We start from the raw sequence: 27,280 nt of genomic DNA on the forward strand, positions 1-27,280 counted from the left end.
TTTCATTTGCGTCGTATTATTATTATTATTTCCCATTCTTGCTCTTCTTCTGTTTTTTTACACTTTAATAGTTTTCTTTATATTTACTTTTATGTGTATTAGTTTAAGCATGGAATGCGTGCTACCACTTTGTTTTGCTTTCGATTCGTTATCCGCTTCGCCATCTCTCTTCCCCTGGTTTTAATCGCATTTATTCGTCATTGCTCGTTTCGTTGCAAGTGTTGCATGTGGTAGGTGAACTTGATTTGCCATCACTTTACACTCTCTCCTCTAACTTTTTACCGACTGACTCAAGCCTTTTGTAATGAGCTCATAATGTGTTTTCCCCCACCACCTCCCCGCTTTGAATTCGTATATGATTCGCTGCAATCAGTGTTGGCTTTGTTTACATTCAATTTGTTTTCTTGTTGTATGCAACAAAATGTATGAGGCATGCCACATAGTTGCTCGTACAGTTGTACACATACGTATTTAGTCTTTCTAAATGAAAAACACATTTAGATCTCCACGAATCTTAAATCACTTTTTACTTTTTTGTTCATTAGCGACTAGACTATGTAAACCAATCTCAACTGCCACCAAGAATACGCACTCTCTGCGAATATTTTTAAAAAACACGGAATTTAAGAATTTGTTTCAAAAACGCCATATTTCCGAATCACAGAACTTTTTCATAAACGCCCCAGCTAATATCAAAATGTATTGAGTTTAAGCTCAGATAGCGAGATATTGGATCGAATGAATTTCCAGATGAACTGACCAAGAAAGGTTCCGACAGACCCAGCCAGAAAATCGAGGAATATGAGAGTAGAGCAAGGGGCTTGCTGTGCACCAACCAAGCAGATTGCGAGGTCTCAAAGTCATGCTTGAACAGAAAAGCAACTAGCCACCTTCTCTAGTTAAACAAATCTGCAGTGAGAATACTTAGGGATGTCATCGCAGGTCATAGGGCTATTGAACTCCGATGGTGACCCAACCAAAATGCTTCCTCAGAAAAGCTGTTACGGTGATGAGGAAGAGAAATCAATTCATCACATTCTCTGCTAATGCCCAGAACTGTAAAGAAGAACATTAAGAATTATGGGCATACGGTTTTTTGACCGGCAGAGGTTTGGAAAGTGGATCTTTCACTCCCAATTAGATTCATCAGAAAAAGCAAATGGTTCACTGAGGACCACTAGGAAGTTATCAGGATGGACAAATGTGCCGCCACCCGGCACGCACTGAGGGCACTTAGAAAAGACGTCCTCTTAACCTTAACTAACCTATCCTAACCCAACTCACTACTACGAAACGGTAGTGGTGCAGAAATTAATTAGCTATAATTTATTTTTTTCACCTTAACTTGTAGCTAAATGCAAATTGTTATCTTTCTTGTGCTCTTGTTTTTGAAAAGCCTTTTTAATAAATTTCCCACTGGGTACATGCTTGCAAGAAACACACATTCACTCAACATTATTATATAAACCCATTTATCTATTCGATACACATCCTCGTGCGCTGTTTAACTAATTGTTATTGTATTACAACCACATTGGGTTATCAATGCTGCATGTCCCAATTTGGAGAAAACAAACGAAATCGCCTGATTTTCATCGCAACAAGCAATTTTCAACATTGGCCATTAATAGCATACAATAAATGTTACTAAAAATATATTTAGATGTAATACTTGTAAAAACAACAACAACAAGTAATGGTGTCAAAGTTCGGGTGTAACCGAACATTATATACTCAGCTTCAATTGAACATTTCATTTCAGATAAATTACTTTGCTACATAACACGTGGCACCGGTATGTTAATTTTTCTTCGAGTTATGGCTCCCGAAACATATAACATTTGCTTAGTCATAAAAGGGGCGGTGCTACGCCCATTTATTCAAATTTGAAGTTTTTCCCATTTATTGTTATAAGTACACTTGGGAAATGAAATAACATTGATATTAAGCTCTTTTTTGCAAAGATATAGCTTATTTTATTCGTCCACGACCCTTCTAAAATCTTTTATATAAAAGTGGGCGTGGTTTCTCCAGTGCATTCCTTATAGTAAGCGCAACGTCTCTGCCGAATTTTGTTACGATATGTTTAACGATTTTTGATTTATGATTAATAATATTTGTAAAATTGATTTTATCACAAGTGGGCGGTGCCACGCCCATTTTAAAAAATTTTATCAAATTTCTATCAAGAGTCTTAATATCAGTCCACACGACAAATTTCAACATTATAGGTGTATTATTTACTAAATAATCAGGTTTTTTGTGTTTTCCAATATGTTATATATATAAAAAGTGGGCGTGGTTATCATCCGATTTCGCTCATTTTTAATACCAATCTATTCTGGGTCCAGATAAGCACGTGTACCAAATTTGGTGAAGATATTTCAATGTGTAAAGGACTCTGAGTATAAAAATGTGTGTTGCAAATAAAGTCATTCTTTTAATGCCACAACGCACCATCGACAAATGCTGCAATGTTCTTGCAATTGTAACACATTTAGATTTTTTTTTTTCAATTTTTCATCACAATCCCGCTCTTTTAGCAACGCGTGCAACATGCGTTTAGTTCAGTGGTGCACCCGAGAGCTTCGGAAAACTATTCAGCGTTCACTTACATGACGTATGAACGCAGAGACAGAGATTCAGCATATCAAACAGTTAAGCGGCAGTTACCCACCGACGTGTGCCGTACGTAGGGACGTTTGTCGTACGAAACACGTTTGGCCGAACCCTCAAGCCCGTAGGAATCAAAGTGTGCTCTGTGTACATGTACATAACATATTTGTGTGTTTATTGTTCACAGCAAAGCACTGTTACCGTTGACCAGTTTGCATGCATGCTTATGCTTTTGGAATTACAATTTTTATACTCAGCTGAGCAGAGCTCACAGAGTATATTAACTTTGTTCGCATAACGGTAATCCGTAACGGCATAAACTAATCGAAATAGAAAAAGTGCGATAATTCATTACCAAAGACGGATAAAGTGATGAAACTTGGTAGGTGCGTTGGCCTTATGACGCAAAATAGAAAATAAGAAAAATTTTGGACAATGGGCGTGGGACCGCCCGCACTTAAAAGAAGGTAATTTAAAAGTTTTGCAAGCTGTAATTTGGCATTCGTTGAAGATATCATGATGAAATTTGGCAGGAACGTTACTTGTATTACTATATGTGTGCTAAATTAAAATCGGTGAAATCGGACGACGAACACGCCCACTTTTAAAAAAATTTTTTTTTTAAGTCAAATTTTAACAAAAGATTTAATATCTTTACAGTATAAAAGTAAATTATGTCAACATTCGACTCCAGTAATGATATGGTGCAACAAAATACAAAGATAAAAGAAAATTTCAAAATGGGCGTAACTCCGCTCTTTTTCATTTAATTCGTCTAGAATACTTTTAATGTCATAAGTCGAACAAAAATTTACCAATCCTTGTGAAGTTTGGTAGGGACCTAGATTTTATGACGATAACTGTTTTCTGTGAAAATAGGCGAAATCGGTTGAAGCCATGCCCAGTTTTTATACACAGTCGACCGTCTGTCCTTCCGCTCGGCCGTTAACACGATAACTTGCGCAAAAAACGATATATGTATCTTAACTAAACTTAGTTCACGTACTTATCTGAGGTCACTTTATCTTGGTATAAAATATGGCCGAAATCCGACCATGACCACACCCACTTTTCCGATATCGAAAATTACGAAAAATGAAAAAAATGCCATAATTCTGTTCCAAATATGAAAAAAGAGATGAAACATGGTAATTGGACTGGTTTTTTGACGCAAAATATAACTTTAGAAAAATTTTGTAAAATGGGTATGACACCTACCATATTAAGTAGAAGCAAATGAAAAAGTTCTGCAGGGCGAAATAAAAAGCCCTTGGAATCTTGGCGGGATTACTGTTCGTGTTATGACATATATAAATAAATTAGCGGTACTCGACAGAAGATGTTCTGGGTCACCCTGGTCCACATTTTGGTCGATATCTCGAAAAAGCCTTCACATATACAACTAAGGGCTACTCCCTTTTAAAACTCTCATTAATACTTTTAATTTGATACCCATATCGTACAAACACATTCTAGAGTCACCCCTGGTCCACCCTTATTGCGATATCTCGAAAAGGCGTCCACCTATAGAACTAAGGCCCACTACGTTTTAAATAATCATTAACACCTTTCATTTGATACACATATCATACAAACACATTCCAGGGTTTCCCTAGGTTCATTTTGCTAAATGGTGATTTTCCCTTATTTTGTCTCCAAAGCTCTCTGCTGAGTATTAATGTTCGGTTACACCCGAACTTAGCTTTCCTTACTTGTTCATTGTGCAAATGGTAGAAACAAATACTGAATAAGAATTTCTAGTTCATTTATTTGTAACCTCCCATTTTATATAATAATTTTACGAAATTTGCCAGTCAAACAAACCACCGCTGTATAGCTAAATGGTTAGCGCAGCATGCCTAAAGCGTACTGATGATGAAGGCTTAGCACCCTTCGAAATGGATCTATCTGCGCAGCTATGGCAGGTTGTCTGAAAAATTTTCTACTTACTATTCCAAAAACAAAATACAATTTTTCAAATTTAGAAAAATTAAAAAATAACAATAATTATCATTAGAAAAAAAATTATTGTTCTGGCCTTGAGCTCGAATCGAACCTGAATCATTTATCAATAGGCCGATAAAAACAAAAACAGTTTATAATAATTTTAGTATAATTCAACAAAATTTTAAACAATCATTAGGCCTTTTCATATAATAACTGCAATTGGTCCATAGCACACAAAATGTTTAATAGGCAACTCTGTCTTGTGAGAGAGCGATCAGCTGACACGTTCTTACAGAAAAAATCAAAATTGTTTTGATTTTTACGTTCCGGGCTACGTAAGGTCGTGTCAGCTCACACGTTTTTTGTACGTACGTTCGTGGGTAACTACGGCTTTAATCAGTTTAAGCGGGAGTCATTGGTGCCGTATGTCGTATCGCTGTAGTCGTATCCCTAACGTAATCAGCTGTTTATCGTTACGACGGTAAACCAAAAACCAATTGGTTGGCTACGATACGGTTACGACCTTAGCGGCACCAATAATCGATTGCATTGATTCCTATAAAGTTGGTCGAATCAGCTGTTATAAGGTTACCAATACGGTTACCGATAAAGCACCAATGTCTCCAGCTTTAAGCTTGCAATGCAAGCAGTAAACATCTCATGCGTGAATTCTGTGCGCAAACATTCTTCATGTAAACACCTATCATTCATTCATTTCATTTATTTGTTTAGAATTCAGTACAAAGATTTCGTCTTATATAAAAGCACTGAATATTATTATATTCATATTAAAAATGATTATATCAAAAACTAAAACTAACATAAAAACTTAAATTAATATTAGTTAACAATATAAAATCAAACAATATGGAATCAAAAGTTTAAGATTTTAAAAGTTAAAACTATAATAGTGTTTTTTTAAAATACTCGTATATTAACTTTTTAAATGGCATTGCGTTCCTGATCAATTGTAAATAAGGGGGTAATCGATTCCAAATTCGTATGGCGTTAATATCGAAATGTTGATCTGAACAAGCAGTGTTTTCTTTGAATAATAAGGTTTCCTCTATCTGACCTGAAGAAATTTAGTTTTCGGTAAAGATAACCCGGTAGTCGTGTGTATATTATTCTATGAAGGTATATTGAAGTTTTGCATTTTAAAAGATTCTCGAAGGTAACACCAAAAATGAGTTTGGAATAATGAGATATTTTGTCAAATCGTCGTATCCCAAGTATATAACTTGCAATACTATTAAAAGCTACATTTAATTTACGCCTTCTGGTTGCGTCACAACTTGAAAACATTTCACAACCATATAGTAACGTCACACATAGACCGATGGTGTCCACAGTTTTCCAGAATTAGTTTGACGACCAAACGGGAAAACTCCAATCAGGTATCAGGACACACGTTATAGAAAACTCCTTTCTCTTGGGAAATACTAGAAGTTTTCTCGGATATAGTTAAATTGCAGAGTCGAGATGTAGTCACTATGATAGCTGGAACCTTGAAGAAGTGAGTTCAGAACACGAACACAGAACGTGCTCAACCGTTTCTCACTGCAGCTCCCACTTCATACATCTGATTTCACCGATGAGGCCTAACTTACAAGCCTGTGAGGCCAGAAGGCAGTTTCCAGTTAGTATGCCAATCGTGAGTCTTAAGTCTTCTCTTCTCTCTCTTCGTTTTTGGAGATATGAGCCACTTTGCGAGTCTAACGTGATGGATCATATGCAACTCCTGTTTCTTTTTGATTTCATCCAAACGAACTTTGACGTCTACCGTCGATTCATCGAGTGCTGCACCCTTCTTTGCCAACTCATCGTCCTTTTCGTTGCTTTCTACCCCTTTATTATCGAGAGCTCAGTACAGATGTATGGTCTAGTCTGAACGGGACCTCTCCAAAGCTTATTTGCATTCCAGGACAATTCCTGATGAAGTACTGTTTGATATAATTGCCTTGATCACCGTCTGACTATCAATATATGTCATATATGTAATACTTCCATATTGCTACAAAAAGCTAAGTACATTACCCAACATCAGAGTACCGATATATTGCTGTTTACATGCTTTTGTTTTTGTATTCAATAATCGAATGTACCAAAATTTAAGTGTTTCCTTGTCACACTTATGCTGCTACAATCACAAAAATTTTATAGGCTGTCTTGCTTTGATTTCGCATCCAAAACACATTGCGAGTATTTTCTATTAGCAATATATAGAAGGAGAGCTGGCTACTGAGATAGCAACATGACTCGGTCCAAGGAATATCTCACCTGGAAAAGGTTCCATTAGTATCGGCGAACCGATAGCCCGACCGCCAGAAGGCGCACAGGAAGCTGTATGCGTGGGCGGGCGGATAAAGATGCGTATTTTTTTGCTTAAAAAACTGTTAACGGACAAGGCTGAAAATTCGTTGAGGTATTCAGTATACTTACAATTGCCAGAAGCGTAAGTGGAAGCAAAATGGTTGCCAGAAGTCGACCAAGTTGCGAAAATTTTTGCAAAATTTACATGTTGAGGGACACTTCTGGCAATCTTATTATTTATTTATTATGCCTTGAAAAGAGTTCCTGTAAAATGCCAGAAGATAAAATGGAAGCAATCCCGAGATATCGAGGAGAGTAGGCCTGGGCGTCGGCTAGCGGCGCGCGTCTATTTGACTAATTAATTTAATTAAAATGTAAATTTCACTTAGATTTTTTTATATTTAACTCTAACTAGTCGTATTATTGCAAAATAAGTTTAAACAAATGAATATTTTTCGACAATCATTTTATTAAATAATTGAAACTATAAAATCGCCGAAATGTATGTCAAAAATCCCCATATTCAGATCCATTAATTTTTGTTTGGTGTGGCACCATTGTCAAAAATATGCATTTTGACAGCGCTCTCTCGGAACACAGAGTCGCAAATCCATTCATCTATGATCGGGTATATTCTCGCAGAGGTAGTTTAGAGTGTAACTCTAAATTCAGGATGCAACATCGAGATTAGAAAAGTACCAAATAGTTAAAGATTCTGAAAGTTTACTTGCATTTGTGAATAAATTGAAAAACAATTTGAATCCGTTTGATAACGAAAAGCTGGATAAAAATCTACTATAATATAAAAAGTGGTCGTACTGCGCCTAATTCTGTGACTGAATTTCTTCTGAATGTAGAAAAGAAAGGACAAGAACTGAGAGAAACATTTATAATAGAGTGCTCACAAGATGATCGAAGATTTGAATCTACTATAAAGCAGAATAAAAAAATTTATTTCACAAGCTGCAATGCAAAAAAGAAAATCGCTATAAATAATAAAGTGCAAGAAGTACGCATGCAACGTGATCTATTCGGCCGTATGTTGGCAATTTCGATGGAAAACTCAACTGACTTGGAGAAGATATTTATTTTCCCTATTACTCCGATGCTTCCTTCTTTATGTCATTTAGATGGAACGATATGTGATACTAAAAAAGCTGTCATGATAAAAATTCTTCGTTGTGATTCACCTTTGCCAGCGCATATCGATGTTGTAATTGTTGACGGTTTCTTTTCAATCCACACGATGAGAGACGTACCGCAATCGTTCGGTAATATTTCTAAAAAAAATTCTTCAAATTCTCACTAGTTACAATGCACGATGTGTGCATATTATTTTTGATCGATACTTCTCCCCATCTATCAAAAATTATGAACGTTCATTAAGAAGAAGTTCCGAAAGTAATCATGACTACATCATATCAGGTCCAGAACAAGCGAGGACGAATGACTTTGCAACAGAGCTTAGAAATGTTCGGTTTAAAGAAGCTCTCGTAACTTTCTTAATATCTCATTGATAAAGTTATGAAGTAGCTCCTTTTATACGAAACAAGACAGTTGTTTTGAATTATCTGCGATGTTATGAGTATAGTCTGAGCGAAAATGGTAATGTTGTTCGAGAGGAGAAGCACGAATTGTTCTGTCCATCGCATGAATAAGCAGATTCCGAAATTATTTATCACGCATCCAAAATGAATCCAGATACGAATGTTGTTGTCAAGTGCTCTGATATAGACATAACTATTATCATGTTAGGTAATATTCATAAAATTTCTGTGAATATTTACATCGAATGCGGAACTGCAAAAAAAACGACAAATTATTAATGTAAGAAATCTTCAATAAAGGTTAACTCGAATGTATGTAGAGCACTGCCTGGTTTCCATACAATTACTGGGTGCGATTATGATGCTTCATGTTTACCTCCATGCCACAGCGATATATCAACAAATGAGAAGGGCACATTATATTTCACATGTATGGAACAATGCAACACTTTCAGATCCAGTGTGCTTTCCAAGGCAGTTGGTTTTATGTACCGGAGCGACTCGGGATTTTTCCCGACCAAGGACTGTCATTTCAGTGTAACCCCATTTAATTCGTTATGTCCTTCCCACCCCCCATCCACTAGTATTAGATCCAGAGGACTATGGGTGGACCTCAATTGATAATAAATATGACTTTTTATGGTTTGAAGGCCCCCAACTACCATCATCAGTGAAAGACGTAATTTTAAACGATGAACAAGGTAAATTTCAGTTTCCGTTCAAGTCAATTAAGCACGTGAAAACTTCGATACAATAACGCATTCCTTTTTTTCCAGTTGACAGCGACGTGTCTGAATATAATAGCGATGAAGATCCAGACTATGAAGATAATGAAGAAGATGTATTCGATTCTGATCATGAAACTGACTGAATTATACTTCGTTCGTAAATTTTAATTGAACGTAGTCATTGAGCTATATGCTCCAATTTAATGGATTTTTGAAGTTCTTATAAAATAATAAATTTTCCGAATGAGCTTCTGCCATTTGTGTGGTAGTTTTCTTAGTTCCTTATGAAACCTCCAATAAATTGCCAGAAGTGTCCATAAACTTTTTATCAGATAAAATAAGTCAGAAGCGATCGCTGCCCGAACCGCTGAGCCGCGCGCCGCTGGCCAACGCTCACGCCTACTCTCCTCGGTATCTCGGGATTGCTTCCATTTTATCTTCTGGCATTTTACAGGATCTCTTTTCAAGGCATAATAAATAAATAATAAGAATGCCAGAAGTGTCCCTCAACATGTAAATTTTGCAAAATTTTCGCAACTTGCAACACTTACGCTTCTGGCAATTGTTTTCCTATTACAGGTAAGCATACTGAATACCTCAACGAATTTTCAGCCTTGTCCGTTAACAGTTTAAAAAAAAAAAAATACGCATCTTTATACGCCCGCCCACGCATACAGCTTCCAGTGCGCCTTCTGGCGGTCGGGTTTCCGGTCCGCCGTTACTAATGAAACCTTTTCCAGGTGAGATATTCCTTGGACCGAGTCATGTTGCTATCTCAGTAGCCAGCTCTTAGACTAATAGGAGTATTACATATATGATATATGTATTGACGCGCCTGCAGATTAACATGTGAACAAATACTACTGTAAAGAAAGTTGCGAAGCTCTGCCGGCGTTGTGCTCCACTGCTTTAGCGACACATGGTCGACTTATATGATATGTGTACGAAAGAGATTCATCGAACATTGCTGTTGTTGGATTTATGTTGCAAAACCAACCCCTTTGAAAGATGTTAAATTGGCGCAAATGAGCAAAAAAGGAAATGCCTATAAAATGCCGCTGATGTTGTTATTGCGTGGTGATGCTGATTATTCCATGCGAGCATGCGACAAATATGTGACATGTAGACCGGATTTATATAAAACATTCCGTCCAGTTTTTCACTCTCTTGGATCAGTTTAATGTTTGATTTATTAGCGGTATGACCTTGCCACAATTAGTTAGTGGAGCGCAAGAAGAAGCATACAGCTGAGATATATTTAAGATGCTTATGTCAAAGTTGAAACTTATGCCAGTCCTACAAAAGAAGAAAGTGGTGGTAATGAAGAGATTAGTAAATACATAAAAAGGTACACTACGAGCAATTACTGGTAATTCTATACGAAAGCATGACACTCCTAATACACGTCACAAAATATCGGGAGGGGTACCAAAAGACGCGTTTTAATCCCAGCATGACGTATCCGTAAACAAAAATCAAAACTGTTCAAAATATGTTAATGAAAAACCGAAAAATTACCCGTGTTCCTCCGAAACCGGGGATGTGATCCATAATATTTTGCGCAGAACACCTTTCTGCGTTGGCGGCCTATGGCTGCCCTTATAAAAACTAACCTGGCCGGTCCACCAATGTGGTGGGAACAAAGTTAATTCTTTGCCAAATCCCTTCGTACACAAATTTTTTTTCTGTGTGCAACAACATTACAACAACCACATCAAAAGTTTTTTTTTTTTTTAATTTTTGAACGTTTGTCAGGAGTGTAGTGTCCTCTCAGTAGTGTCTTCTAGCCAGAAGATCATCTATCAAGGAAGCAGCGGCTTTTATAGGAAAATTACTTTCAGCATGGAAATCTTTTAGCGTCTATAGAATCCCTTGCCTCTAACACTCTGAACTTACACTTAACTATCCCTATCAAAAAGCTTTCATAGCTCCCGCTGCGCATGCGCACTTCTTCTCGCTTCAGTCCAGCATGCATCAATCTCGTCATAACTGGAAAGGCCATTTTGCTCACAGTAGTTCAACAATCTATTTGTGTCCACATTAGAAAAACTAAATTCCAAATGGAAAGTTCCATTTCAAAAACTCTGTGTACAGAAAATCTTTCGGCTGGAAAACTAGGGCAATGAAACATTGCGTGTTCTGCGTTTTCCAATTTTGTGAGACTGTGAATACTCATTAAAACCGACTTGCTTTCTCAATATCTACGTGAGGCGGTAGCTTAGTTCGCGTTGACGGGTAGGTTTACCTGCGCCGCCGATGTTGGGCATATGTCATATTTGGGCTCCCCTCTTTGAATCAATTTTTACTCCTAAAGACCTTAAATTTATTTGACAATCTCTTATGAATAGGACTAACTCTTCCAAAGTCCCCTTTGAGCTCACCAAAACCACTTCTACTTTATTTATTTATTATCTCCAGTCCCATGTTCGTCGGCCATTCATTTATTCTTCCCACGGCATCATTACAAAATGCTTGGAGCAGATCAATCTTCTTGACCACCGCTACTAAGTCAATATCATCTGCTTAGCCGAAAATTTGCGGTACTCCGAGAAGACCGATTTGTAGCACAACGTCAAATATTGCATTCCATATGGTTTCTCTTTATATGGAGACCAATAGGTCTCCTAGTGTGTATAGGATAAACGACGACGGTTTAACGTCTTTTGAGTGGTTTATAAGTGCCTACTGATACAAAATATAGTCTTATTTCGGGGTTGTCGCAATATTTCAGCCTCTTCTCAATCGGAGATATTAGAGGCTGGTTTTAACGACAGCAAGTCGAAAGAAACCTATAAGTCATGTTTTAATTATAATTTTTGTTTATGTAAGGCATAACACCTGCACCTATTTTGTTTATGCATTGAGATACAATTCATACTTCCTGTTTAGCTCATTCAATAGTCACGTAGCCTAAGCATAAAACAAAAGTTGACAACCAATATTGACCCAAACGCAACACTGCATACAATAAAACCTTTTAATTGACATTCATACACATACATACATGCTATTAAATTTTAACAAAAACAAAATAAGGCTTGTGGCTTGTTTGCCATTATTAGTAGCAACTTTTACATTTTCGAAATTCCTCAAATGCAACACCTTTTTCGTCGTTTGTATGTACGTTTTCTTCTTTCAACTCTCGAAAATATTGAAAATGAAATTTCTAAAAGCAAAACAAATACGTTTATTACCTTGGTCATCTCTTTGCTTCAATAATCATATTTGTGTTTCTCAATTCTTCAATTGGTCAATGTTTGTCACTCTTCCATAGGTAAACAATAAAACTTCATTGACTCGTTGCATTGGAACAGTGGTGCACAACGCACAACTGATTGACATATTGCTTTATTTAGGGCAGGCATGCTTAACCAACGAACCGATATCATTTCGTTACGATAATTAACGTTAATAAACGAAACAAAGTCATTTCGTTTCGTTTATTAACGTTAAGAAAGTCAAATTAACGAAATGATTTCGTTTCGTTTTCTGCCATATCAAAACAAAATCAAATCGTTTATGTTGATTATTAATTTCAAACTATGCTGGCAAGGCTGATTGATGGCGGAGTCATTAAAGGTGAAAGCATTAGCCAAGCTGATTGCAACTTTTCTCATGAATTTTGACAGTACGAACATTTCTCAGAGTATTTTTGACATTACCACCAACGAATTACACAAACCAATTACATGTAGTTTGTGTGTGTATGTGCGCTCGTTGTTACCACCTTACGGCTTCACCATGGCTATAGCATTGCCAGCACAATTCAAACATAAAATATCACGTTTTTGTTAACGTTTTTAACGTTAACGAAAGCTTTTCGTTTCGGTTAAAAACGAGATATAATTTATCTTGATAATTTCTTTATCGATAATATTTCGAAGTGTTTCAACGGAAACGGTGGAAATTTTTTGATAAACGATTAGCTTAACGTTAAGGTGCATCCCTGATTTAGGGTTTACAACTCAACTCTCTTTCAGTTGTAATTTTACAATTTGGTATTACAGATTACAACTGAACCTGTAAAAAAAATTCCGGTTGAAGTTGTCTAGTCTTACAACTTTTTATGACTTTACCGTTTACAACTTTGTGTTGGTGTAGTTGTCAAAGACATCAAAATCTGACAACTGATTACTACCAGTTGTCTCAGAAAAATTTGAATTTGTTAGGAAAAAATATTATAAAAAATGGAAAGGTGGTAATTAAACCTTTTAAAATTAATTTAAACAAATTTTAAAATGAACAATTTTATACACATTTATTGAAAAAACAAGGTTTCAACGAAGGATTACATTGAAAAACTTATAGAACTTATGTAGCGATATCCCGAAGATGGACGAGGCAAGTTGCAGTTCGGATGCAATCGAAATAGGTGAAATTATGCGAACGTGAGTCCCATCGATACTACCCATTACTCCTAGGAATCCTGTTTTAGAGTAAAATGTAATTTTTGAAGTGCTTTTCGGCTTTAATCTACTTCGCACAATTATGCTCCTCAATAATATCTAAAACCTCTATAAAAACTGTAGATGTTTTCCAGTCCAACACTTGAATCATTTTCACAGCATTTTTGAATGAAAGGAATCAGAGTGCAGTGAATAATTTTAAAATAGAAGTACAGCCGTCCCTAGAATGCGTTTGAGGAAATGGAAGGACCATTTGTTTTGGTGCATGGTAGTTCCAAGGAATTGGAGTGATCACGAGAATTTTTTCCCTATTCGCTGGTTGACTGTGAAGCAGAACGGTAGTCAGTTCGTGGTGCAATCAATTTCCTTAACATTTGAATTATAATTTAACCTAAACCTTTTGTTAATTAAATAAACAAATACATGTATTACTTTTATAAACGTGGTGAGACTATTCATTTTAATCCATTTGGACATTCCTGACATCTCAGAAGTGATATGAACATATTTTACATCCATTCCTACATACGAGTTGAATTTTCAATCAACGATACTTAACATATTTAAGAGATCATTTGCAACAGTTACATACGAAAAGTTACAACGGCAAGTGACTTTGCATACGTACAAAACAAAAGGTAAACGCAAACGAATCAACAATCGAAGTAGCGAATGTAAGAACACAAGCAGAAGGGCAGTTTGTGTGTTTGCAACGACTTCGATACAAATAAAACGACGAGAACGCAACAACAAAAACAAGACAAAAGCAACAGTAGATTTTTTTTGTTTTGTGTTTTTGCAACGGCTTAAGAGCAACGTAAAAGGGGCAGTGGTGTTTATAGCTGCAATATTAAAGAACGTTCTGGAATTCTATTGAGGAGAATTATTGTGTGCCATACGGGCTGAACAACGGCGAGACGTTCAAGAAAAACCAACGTGATTACAAGTGAATTTCGGCAGAACTGGAAAAAAAGAGGCAAGACAATTTTTTTTTTTCATATTTTTGGATGACAATTGCATGCAGAAAAGTTAATTGCACTATAATATGGGAAAAATGATCAAATTAAACACTTTAAAGGTTGATCAAATCAACAAATTGCTACAAAACCAAGGTGCGACGGTAATGGGCAATAAAGCAACAAAAATTATTAAATTGACAGAAATGTACGGCGTTGATGAAGTTGATGCTGAAGAGTTGGAGGTAAGCAGCGAAGTTACAGCTATGCAGAAGCAAATGGAAGAAATGCGTGGCATTATTGCGGGGCTAGCTAAGTCTGTTAACGATTTGGTGACAGTACAGACAAGGCAAACGTTAACACCGTCGAACGCCACAACGATTCCAGCAGAAGCAAGTTGCCACGACAACCATTCAACTGCCACAACAGAGGTTCACGCTGAAATACCAAGGAGTTCATCGGAACATGATTTTAATGGTACACCAATAGCAGTTCGTCCATTGTTAGTCCCAATGACGCAACGTGAATGGAAAAGAAGTGCAGTACACGACATCATCGCAATATTACCGGATTTTGATCCATTAAAAGGGAGTTTAACATCGAAACAGTTTGTTGATAAAGTTATACAGCTACGAGAAGCATACGGATGGTCTGAGCAAGAAATTTTGTTAGCCGCTCAATCAAAGTTGAAAGGGGTGGCCAAAGAATGGCTCGATGCACAAACCGTATTTCAACGATGGTCAGCTTTTGTATCAGCATTTCAAACAGATTTTCCTTTCACAATGTGTACGGCAGAAGTGCACACGGAATTATCACGAAGAAAGAGGCGAACAAATGAAACTTATAGTCAATACTATTACGCTATGTTAAATATTGGTAGGCGAGGTAAGGTTGATGAAGAATCAATCAATACATATATTATTGGGGGGTTAAATGACAGTAATTTAACACGAACCCTTATGGCAATGAAATTATCAACATGTAACGATTTATTGCGATCTCTTGATAGTTTAGCAAATGTATATTTTGCGTTCAAAGGTACAGATAGTGGTAATAGAAATGTAAACGAGGTAACACGAAATGTTACTACAGAAAAAAAATATACAAAATGTTTTAATTGCAACGAGTATGGACACATTGCAGCAAAATGTCCAAAGCCTGCAAGAAAGGAAAGATGCGCAAAATGTAACAAAGTGGGACACGATTCTAAGTCTTGCCGCTATGAAAAATCAACGGTTGCAAAGGTAGTTAGTGAAAATTTATATCCACCTTTAATGTCAAGTGTCTTGCTGAATGGTGACCAGTATTCGGCGTTTATCGATACTGGCAGCGACACATCAATTATATCCGAATCCAAAGTCCCAACCAATGTGGAAAAGAAAGTATGTGTTAGAAAGTTAGAGGGATTTGGGGGTGCAAGCGTTGAAAGCAAAGAAGAGATTGAAGTAGAATTAGTTATAGAAGGCAGCGCACTTAATACGAAATTGCATGTAGTACCCGACGAGTTTATGCCATACGATCTGTTCATTGGACGAGATGTTTTGTGTCGAAAAGATTGTTCACTGGTTATACAGTCGGGAAATATGCAAATACAGAAAAATACGGCAAAGGGTTTTAATGTTAATGTATCATTAAGCAAAGAGGAAATGCATGAAGTACTTCATTTACTAGAAAAATACGATGATTGTTTTGCAGAAGATTTAGGAAAGCTTGGACGTTGTAAAACAACAACTATGGAAATCGTTGTCAGCACCGAGAAACCAATTACAGGTAGGCAGTACCAGGTACCTTTTATCCAAAGACCTGTACTTTCCACGATAATTGACGAATTGCTTAAGCACAATATAATTCGTCAGAGTTCATCACCTTACGCAGCTCCAGTTGTAATAGTGAAGAAGTCAAACGGGGAAGATAGAATGTGCGTTGACTTTAGGGCACTTAATGCGGTCACCATAAAAAAACAATTCCCAATGCCAATAGTAGAAGAGCAGTTGTCAAAGCTTGGGGGGAATACGTTTTTTACCACCCTTGATATGACTGCAGCATATTATCAAATTCCATTACATGAGGAGAGCAAGAAGTTCACAGCGTTTTTGACGCCTGAGGGATTATATGAGTATAATGTAATGCCATTTGGACTGCGAAATGCACCAATGGTCTTTCAGGAGATGATTATTCAACTTGTACGTGGTTTGAGAAACCGAGATAAAATTATAAGCTACGTTGATGAGGTTATAATTGCAACAAAGAATGTTAGTGAAGGTATTGATGTCCTAGCCGAGTTTTTGGATGCAGTACGAAATGCTGGTCTCACGCTAAAACCAAGTAAATGTACTTTTATGTCAAGAAATGTTAAATTCTTAGGCCATGTCGTAAGCCAAGATGGTATTAAGCCTGGTGAAGAGAAAACAAAATCAATTAAAGCTTTTCCTCAACCCACTAATGTAAGTGAAGTCCGTCGATTCCTTGGCTTAACAGGGTTTTTCAGGAAGTTTATACCAGATTATGCTAGTACCGCTATGCCGCTAACAACGTTACTAAAGAAAGCACAAACATTCGTGTGGACAGACGAACATGCCATAGCTTTTGAAAAATTAAAACATGCACTTTGCACTCAGCCGGTGTTAGTTTTGTTTGACGTAACAAAGAGCCACGAAGTACACACCGACGCTAGTTCCATAGGGCTATCTGGAGTGTTGTTGCAGCTAGAAGGCGAGGATTGGAAGCCGGTACACTATTACAGCAGACGATGTAATGCAGCTGAGTCTACGTATCCATCACATGAATTAGAAGTATTGGCGATCGTAGAGACGTTTGAACGATTACGAGTTTATTTAGTCGGTACTCCATTTGTTGTACGAACGGACTGCAATGCAATTGCAACAACTAAGTCCACTACAGCGGTGAAGCCGCGCATTGCCAGATGGTGGCTAAAACTACAAGAATTTGATTTTACATGTACATATCGACCTGGGTCTAAAATGCAGCACGCAGACTCACTTAGTCGAGCGCCTGTTGAAATATCGAAAGGTACAAACACTGTTGCAGAAAAGGTATTGAAACTTAACCGAGGCAATACGATGGATGATTGGATTCACTCAATGCAACTCCAAGATGAAAATTTAAAACGAATAAGCGATATAATTACAGGGAAAGAAACGGCAGATGAAGCTACAATTAAGCAAATGAAAACCGATTATACGATGCATAACAGTCGATTATTTAGAAAAGCTAAGGGCGAAATGAAATTAGCAGTACCAAAGGCAGTAAGATGGCGAGTTGTTAAGTCATGTCGTGATGACTCTGGACATTTTTCTTTAGAAAAAACATTACAGCGACTATGTAAATATTTTTGGTTTCCACGCATGAGGAGGTATGTCAAATCATACATAGCAGCTTGTGAAGAGTGTTGCTTAAATAAAATGACGGGAGGTAAACCGCAAAGCCAATTGCACGTAAGCGATGTGTTGCCGATCCCATTTAGGCACATTTTTATTGATCATGTGGGTCCATTCCAACGCAGCAAATCAGGGTTTTCGTACATATTAGTAGTTGTATGCGGATTCAGTAAGTACGTAATCCTAAAGGCAGTCAGAACTACGAAAACTGAACCAGTCGTAAAAGCACTAGAAGAAATCATGGCCATTTTTGGTCAACCACTTAAAATAACATCAGATCGAGGTACGGCGTTCACTTCGAGGCAATTTGAAGAATTCATTTCCAATCATGGTATTCAACACAACAAAACTGCAGTACGAACACCGAGAGCTAACGGACAGGCCGAACGCGTAAATAAAACAGTTATCAACGCTTTGAAATGTATGAGCGAAACGGCCAAAACATGGGATAAAATGCTTCCAAACATTCAACGGATGATTAATTCCCAACGTAATGAGGTAACAAAAAACACGCCTAATGAACTTGTGTTTTATTTCAATCCCAGAGATGTAACATACAACCGAATGATACAAGCTATAAACGATGATGATAAGGGTAATCCAGATATCGAGGTGAAACGTGATGAAGCAGCAAACAATATAATGGCAGAGAGACATAAGTGGAAAGAGCGTTATGACAAAAGACACCAAACTCCAAAGAAATATGATGTTGGCGACTTAGTGGTCATTGATCATGTTCCAAATGCAACAGGTCTCTCCCATAAGCTGGATCCCGCATTTAAAGGACCATATATTGTTACGAAAGTACTTAACTACGACAGATATATTATCGAAGATCTACCAGACTCAACACATACACAAAGACGTTATTGCAACATGTGTAGTGTGGATCACATAAAACCGTGGTGTGCATTGATTCCTGAACTTGATGGTATGGACGACGACGATGATTCGTCCATGCAGGACGAAATGTCAGGAAAGGCCGAGCTGTCACCGACAGTTTGCATGTGAGAGCATTGAGGGGCATTCGCTGGTTGACTGTGAAGCAGAACGGTAGTCAGTTCGTGGTACAATCAATTTCCTTAACATTTGAATTATAATTTAACCTAAACCTTTTGTTAATTAAATAAACAAATACATGTATTACTTTTATAAACGTGGTGAGACTATTCATTTTAATCCATTTGGACATTCCTGACACTGTCAAATAATCACTCTTTTAGGTTGGCAACATCAATCCAACTTCAACTGAATTAAGTTGTAATTCGTAATACTAAACAGGAGTTGAGTTGTCTGAAAGTTGAGTTGTTTTAATTACAATACAACTAAGTTGAGTTAATTAATCTCTGTCGCTGCGCTCACACGACATGTGGGTGAACGTCGAATAATTTTCCGAAGCTCTCGTGTGCACCACTGCATTAGAGAAGCTCTTGATCATATGTAGATATACAAGTTCTTACAAAGACAAGTTTATCAGCACTATTTGATGTTTATAACTTGTTTTTTTTTTTTAATTTTTCGTCAATTATCACCTTTTAGATATTTTGGGCAACATTTATTTTTTCTTTTCCTTCTATTTTTCGTTTCCAGTTTTTGTGTCGTAACACTAACAAGCAAGCAAATTGCCGCACAGTTAAAAATAAGCAGGTAAAAAAAAATTCTACGAAATTGGAATCGAAGAAAGAATAAAATATGTTTACAATATAGCGACAAAGTTTAGACAAAATTTTGTTTGTCTTCAGCTCAACATATGTACATATGTATATTAACGGTCATGAAAATGTGAACGATTTCGTCTTTAACAATAAACGTAGAGTACAAATAGGTAAGGATAGGTTGAACTGTCCGGTCCGTGAGAACCTTACATAGACTGAGTGAGTCCATGGTATACCCAGAAGCTTGTTTAACGAACAAATTGAAAAACCCTATCAGAAACCAAGACATATATTATAAAATAACTTCGTTCACTTGGCAAATATTAGAAGCTTTCTAAGGCCGATGCTACTTGCTGCTTCTGGTTCTGACAGCTGTATCAGTCCTAATAGCTGGTGTCTTAGCCGGGAAAGCGTGGATCAGGTGCAAAAAACGTGCTCGATCGTTTCCACCTCCAACCTGCAATTCCTACATCTGATATCACCGACCAAGGCATGTGACGCCAGAAGGCAGTGTCCCATAAAAATACCCGTCATGAGTCTACAGTCCTCTCTTTTAAATGATAGCAGCAACTTTGTCAGCCTAAGGTTGTAAGACCTACACATAATCGTCCACACTTTTCTTCAAACGGGGGAAGCTTCCAGGGAGGCGTCCTTTTAAGCTAGCTCATTCCCGTGTATTCTCATATGCTCAGGAATCCAACAAAAATGTATATATATCCCATACATTTTCAGAGATTGTTTATAGTCTAACACACTTCTGGATGTTGTGCTTATAGATATTATTACCGTAACTACTGCTTAGTTGTCTATATAAAAATGGATGCAATTTAAACTATTACCCTCCAGTGGTTCTACTGTTTTAGTCACGGCTACCCCTTCCACCTGAAAAAAACTACAGTTATCGGCAGCTTGGGGGATCGTTTTATTTCAGGATCAGCCCATTATACCACAGACCCTAATCCTTATAACACTTTAAAGCTGTGGCTGTAAACGTGTATCTGCGATCTGAGAGCTCTTGCGCCAACCTTTCACGTCTATTACGGCTCTAAGAGGTAAATAAAGCGCAGGTACGGAATAAGGTAGACTGTTCGTTCAGTAATTGATGACGCTATATTTATATTGCTGTATGGTATGCGCACAAGCTGTTCTGGGGCTTTGAGTCTCGCTGCAATTGTCAACGCAAAGTTCCTGGCCACCAAGTCTACAGGTGGCATATGCAGGATCTCATACAGTGCAGCCATGGGGGTTGTTGTAAGGGCCGGCATATCCCTTCTAATTGGTGTGGGTTCTTCTCCACTCTCTATTCCACGGTGAGCTTCCACGACAACTCCTGTTTAGAATGATTCCTAGACATTTTGTGCAAGGCTTCTCCTGCAGGGTCAACCCTTGGAATTTTACCTCTTAGCAAAGAAACCCGTATCCGACTTATCCGCATTGTCAGTCGACCCGTTATTAGATTACCGGGTCTGTATCCCGAAGCGGCCGATCCATCAAAGAGCTAACTGTTGAGAGTACTTTCCACTTATAACATCTGAATCATCTGCGCTTGCCGTGAGTTTAACGAGTCGCTTATCGAGCTGCTTGAGCAGTTGGTTGATGACCAGCATCCATAGCAGAACGCAGGTACGGCGTGCCCTGTCCTGGCCTCTAACAAACCCCATTGTGAAATATTTTACATGTAGCCGACTACAGAAATTATGTTAAGCCAATGGGCCTTAAGTATTTGGGATACATATGACCGCTTACTCGTTGAGCACATGATTTAGTCTTCTGCACCTGTCAAATATTGTTTTAAGCCATTTCAAGATTACTATTACCGCCCATTCGACCTTGGTATCGGTTACCAAGCTCGGTACTACCCGCTTCTTGATCGAAGTGTAAGTTATATCTGCTGGCTCTTCTGAATCATCTCCCAATAGGAAATGTGCATCGCGATCAATTTCAAGTGACTCATCACTATTACGTGATCATTCCCCATTATCTGTCCTGATTAGTCCCTGAACTATGTTTCCACTTGCAAGGATTCAGAGTGGAGTCCGCGCTAACTACGTCTGCTATTACTACCAAAACTATTAATAGGAGTAGGAATTTTAATAGGAGTAGGAATAGCAGTTGGAACACAAAAAAGGGAAAATAAAGAGGCAGAGAATAATAAACATAAAGAGGAAGGAGGAGAGATAGAGTAATAGAAGAAAAAAGACAGGACTAGAGAAGGAGAAGAAGAGAAAACGGTCATCTAAACCATTCAAAACAATAATTTTTACTTTAAGAAACCTTTAACTTCCCTGCAAAAAATCTTCCGATTAATCCCTAAAGAGACTGGTCTCCGATTGATCTCTTTTGTCTATATTTGGGCATAATTGACCCCTATAGGCCCTTTCGGGTACAGTTGAGATTATTCAGTCTGATACCTATGTAGCCCACTTTAAGAAATATTAGAAAAAACAGCAGCGAAGTAATATAAAAAAGATTACAGGTGATTAGAATCGAATTATTTAGGAAACATGCGGAGCCCTATATCGAACCTAAATTATTAGGACTTAACGACTACGCCGTAGCTAGGGTTAAATTTTCGGAGAATATTCCTTCTTCCATTTAGAAAAGCTGTTCCGCCCGCTGAAATAGATTTTGTGGCTTGGCAAACCCTTCGACTGTGTTTTGTAATGCGTCTGGGCCCTATTTGAGTCCTTGTAGAACCGAAAAGGGACTCGTCTTCCTATGTTCCAATACGGGTACGAAGGGGATTGGTCCTGTCGACTCCTTTTGGGTATAAATGGGTACAATTAGTCTCTTCATAAGGCATGCTCAAACAAAAGGGAACAGTTCAACTCATACAAAGAGATCCAAACTGGCATTGATCTCATACTCCTTTGCGACTCATCCCGGATTAATTTTTTTTTTCATATTGTTCAAACACCAACACATACCTACCACTTACTACTACTACTACCATACTACTTTTATGAAAACATACATATGAACATAATATTTAGCTTATAACATTTCTATATTTAAATTTGTATACTCAGTTGAGCAGATCTCACAGGGTATATTAACTTTGATTGGATAACGGTTGGTTCTACAGGTATAGAGGAATCGAGATAGATATAGACTTCCTTCCATATATCAAGATGATCAAGATCGAAAAAAATTTGATCGATAACTTGAGTCAATTTTTTGAGGTATCTTGATGAAATTTGGTATGTAGGTTCCTGGGCACTCATCTCAGATTGCTATTTAAAATGAACGACTATAACCACGCCCACTTTTTCGATATCGAAAATTTCGAAAACCCGAAAAACGCGATAATTCATTACCAAAGACGGATAAAGGGATAAAACTTGGTAGGTGGGTTGACCTTATGACACAGAACAGAAAATTAGTAAAATTTTGGACAATGGGCGTTGCACCGCCCACTTTTAAAAGAAGGTAATTTAAAAGTTTTGCAAGCTGTAATTTGGCAGTCGTTGAAGATATCATGATGAAATTTGGCAGGAACGTTACTCGTATTACTATATGTATGCTTAATAAAAATTAGCCAAATTGGAGAACGACCACGCCCACTTAAAAAAACATTTTTTTTAAGTCGAATTTTAACAAAAAATGTAATATCTTTACAGTATATAAGTAAATTATGTCAACATTCAACTCCAGTAATGATATGGTGCAACAAAATAAAAAATAAAAGAAAATTTCAAAATGGGCGTGGCTCCGCCCTTTTTAATTTAATTTGTCTAGGGTACTTTTAATGCCATAAGTCGAACAAAAATTTACCAATCCTTGTGAAATTTGGTAGGGTCTTAGACTCTAGGACGATAACTGTTTTCTGTGAAAAAGGGCGAAATCGGTTGAAGCCGCGCCCAGTTTTTATACCGTCTGTCCTTCCGCTCGGCCGCAAAACTGATAACTTGAGCAAAAATCGATTCATCTTTACTAAACTTAGTTCACGTACTTATCTGAACTCACTTTGTATTGGTGTAAAAAATGGCCGAAATCCGTCTAAGAACACTCCCACTTTTTCGATATCGAAAATTACCAAAAATGAAAAAAATGCCATAATTCTATACCAAATACGAAAAAAGAGATGAAACATTGTAATTGGATTGGTTTATTGACGAAAAATATAACTTTAGAAAAAACTTTGTAAAATGGGTGTAACACATACCATATTAAGTAGAAGAAAATGAAAAATCTAGCGAGCAATAGTACAGTTTCATTTGAGCTATCACTCAGTTTGGTTATTAAGCCAGCTATTCGTTGCACAGTTTGAGTGTTATTGTGAAGTACTTTAATAAAGGCCATTTTGAATTATTACAAATTGGAGTTATTTATTCAACAGTTTAGTGACTCGAACTTAGCAGAGGATTGCAAATAAGAGGATTTGCAAGTAAATTCGCTACAATATTAAGTAGAAGAAAATAAAAAAGTTCTGCAGGGCGAAATCAAAAGCCCTTGGAATCTTGGCAGGAATACTGTTCGAGGTAGTACATATATAAATAATTTAGCGGTACCCGACAGACGATGTTCTGGGTGACCCTGGTCCACATTTTCGTCGATATCTCTAAAACGCCTTCACATACACAACTACCACCACTCCCTTTTAAAACCCTCATTAATACCTTTAATTGAATACCCATATCGTACAAACGCATTCTAGAGTCACCCCTGGTCCACCTTTATGGCGATATCTAGAAAAGGCGTCCACCTATAGAACTATGGCCCACTCTCTTTTAAAATACTCTTTAATACCTTCCATTTGAAACACATGTCATACAAACACATTCCAGGGTTACCCTAGGTTCATTTTCCTACATGGTGATTTTCCTTTTATTTTGTCTCCATAGCTCTCAGCTGAGTATGTAATGTTCGGTTACACCCGAACTTAGCGTTCCTTACTTGTTTTTATTAATTCTTCCTCTATTGGTAATATTATTGACGTAGAAATAGTGAATACGAAAGGGGAATGTGCACTTCGCGCCACTTACCAAAGGTTACTGACCTGTAAAATTTTTAGTTGTAAAACGGTCATCATATGTATGTATGTATGTCGTCATTTTATTCTTTGTTTAGTAGCTTTCCTATATGCATTCACTGTTGTTGCTTGTTGCTGTTTGTCAGAACTGTTTGGGTTTATTTGGTAATATGAGTAGAGAAGAAAAAACCAGGTTAATGAAATATGGTAAAAGCAAAATGCAACAAAAACAAAGGCATACAATACACACATGCCAATACATACTTACACATGTACGTTAGTTTATGTGGATGTATGCAGTGGGGTCAAATTGCTGAGAATAAACATAAAATGTGTAATGTTCGGAGATATGTCTGTATGTATGTAGTATGTTTATGAAAAAAAAAAAAAAATTGAATAGGTAATTCGAAGTGAATGTTGTTGGCCATAGTGAAGTTGGAAAGTATACACAAAAAGTACAAACCAACAAGTATGGTAAGATAATGCAGGTAGAGCTATTGGCGGTACCACTAAAGCTATATTAACTGAGAGGGGTTTTTAAAGGCTATTAGATATTCAAATTTCTTTTAAGGGCTGCGTCAATGAAGTATGTCGATACTTGGAAAGTTCACGTCCTTTGCTGGAATTTTCAAATAAAAAATTAATATTTTATGCGTTGGTGATAGTAATAATAAATGTATTATTTATGTTGAAAATTAATTTTTACATTTTCCTATTTTTTAATGTGTAAACATCTTTGCTAGTGGTATGGTGGAATCCTGGGGGAATGAAAGCGTAAGATGCAAGTGCAAGCGTAAGAATGTTAATGTATACGTAGTGTGTAGGTAATATGGTTTATGTACTGTATTGAATTTAATTACTGTCAGAATACCCATCGTGAGATACCAAAAGTGTTTACACAAACAAAGCACGTGGTTGGGTATTCAGGTTAAAATAAACTTCCTAAGGTTTTGTTGGCTGCAACTTCTTTGTACAATGTTTGGTTATGAAGTAATAAAGTGCAAACAAAGAAAAAATTAAGTACTTAAAATAAAATAAAAGATCTAATAAAATAAAATAAACAAAAAAAAAAAAAAGCAAAAAAAAAAAATAAGAAAAAATAAATTAAAATAAAGTAATAAAAAAATGAAATAAAATAACAATGAATAAAATAAAGTAAACTAAAATAAAATAAAATAAAGTAAAATAAAATAAAATTAAATAAAATGAAATAATTTAAAATCATATAGAATAAAATAAAATAAAATAAAGTAAAATAAAATTAAATTAAATAAAATGAAATAATTTAAAATCATATAGAATAAAATAAAATAAAACAAATAAAATAAAATGAATAAAAAGTAAAAAAATAAAGTAAAATAAAATATAATAAAAACAAAATAAAATAAAATCGATGAGTTATCCGTTTGCTACTGAAAAGTTTTAGATTTATGATCGAAAAATTATCGATTTGTTATTGAAAAGTTGTTTACGTGCTATCGAAAAAATATTGATTTGTTATCGATTTTATATCAAAAAAAATCGAACGTTACAAAGAGCCGCTCGCAGTGACCGATCTGTAGATGATATTTTGAAAACGCCACTAGGACGTATTCAACCAAGATTTGGAAATGAAACTGGTAAGATATGTTAAGGACATGGAGTCACGGTTTTGTGGACTCACTCGCGGCGATATCCGCTTCATCGCGTTTCAAGTTGCGAACCGCAACAATACTGACAACTCATTTTCTTTGATAAAGGAATGTGCGGGTAAGTATTGGTTGTATGCCTATCTAAAAAGGCACAAGTTCGAAATAAGCCTACGAAGCGCGACAGGAACCTCAGGGCTAGGGCTAAAGGCTTTAATGAGGAAAGCATGAGACAATTTTATAGCTTATTGGAGAACGAGTACGAGAAATATAATTTCGGTCCAACACGAATATGGAACGTGGACGAGACCGGATTGTCTATTGTTCAAAGTAGGCAGCCGAAAATTTTGGCGGCGAAAGGAAAAAGGCTTATTGGATGTATGACGTCAGCGAATAGAGGATCTCTCATTACCGTGGTAAATGGAATGAGTGCAGGGGGGGGGGTGGGCTTTTGTTCCACCCTTTTTTATTTTTCTCAGAAAAAGCCTTCTCCACAGTTAATGAGACATGCCCCTCCCGGTTCCGATTTTTTTTGCCATATATCCGGCTGCATACAAATACCAATATTCACTAAATGGTTTGATCATTTCCTGCGGTTTACCAACCCGTCAAAAGAAAACCGAATGCTGCTCTTTTAGACGGTCATTATAGTCATACGATAAATATTGCGGTTCTTGACAAAGCTCGTCAAAATGGTGTTGTTATTATATCTTTACCACCACATTGTACACACAAGTTGCAACCTCTCGATAAATCGTTTATGGGGCCCCTTAAAACGTTTATAATGACGAAATACGAAGATTTATGCGAGAACACGGCCAAAAAATAACCCAATTCGACGTTGTTGAGTTGTTTTCAAAAGCATATCTTAAGGTTCAAACAGCTCAGATCGCAATAAATGGGTTTAAGTATACTGGAATTTATTCTTTTGATAAACATATATTTAAAGAAGCCGACTTTATCGCTGAAAGACACGATCATTTTCATGAAGAAGCTTCTATGCAAGCAAACTTAGAAGAACCAGTCGCCAGCACAAGTAGTGCAAATTTGTAACACCTTGGGAGATCTCACCACCGCCGAAAATAAAATAATCTACTAGCTCCAGAGGTAAACG

General features: G+C 36.8%; 1 long non-coding RNA gene across 7 annotated transcripts in view; it reads left to right on the top strand.

The window, feature by feature from the left end:
• The window catches only part of LOC137245248 (uncharacterized), a 563,221-nt gene that overhangs the window by 73,596 nt on the left and 462,345 nt on the right, over positions 1-27,280 (top strand). The gene's annotated exons all lie outside the window — the stretch shown is intronic.

Source organism: Eurosta solidaginis, chromosome 3 (assembly GCF_040869045.1).
Source record: "Eurosta solidaginis isolate ZX-2024a chromosome 3, ASM4086904v1, whole genome shotgun sequence".
NCBI lineage: Eukaryota > Metazoa > Arthropoda > Insecta > Diptera > Tephritidae > Eurosta > Eurosta solidaginis.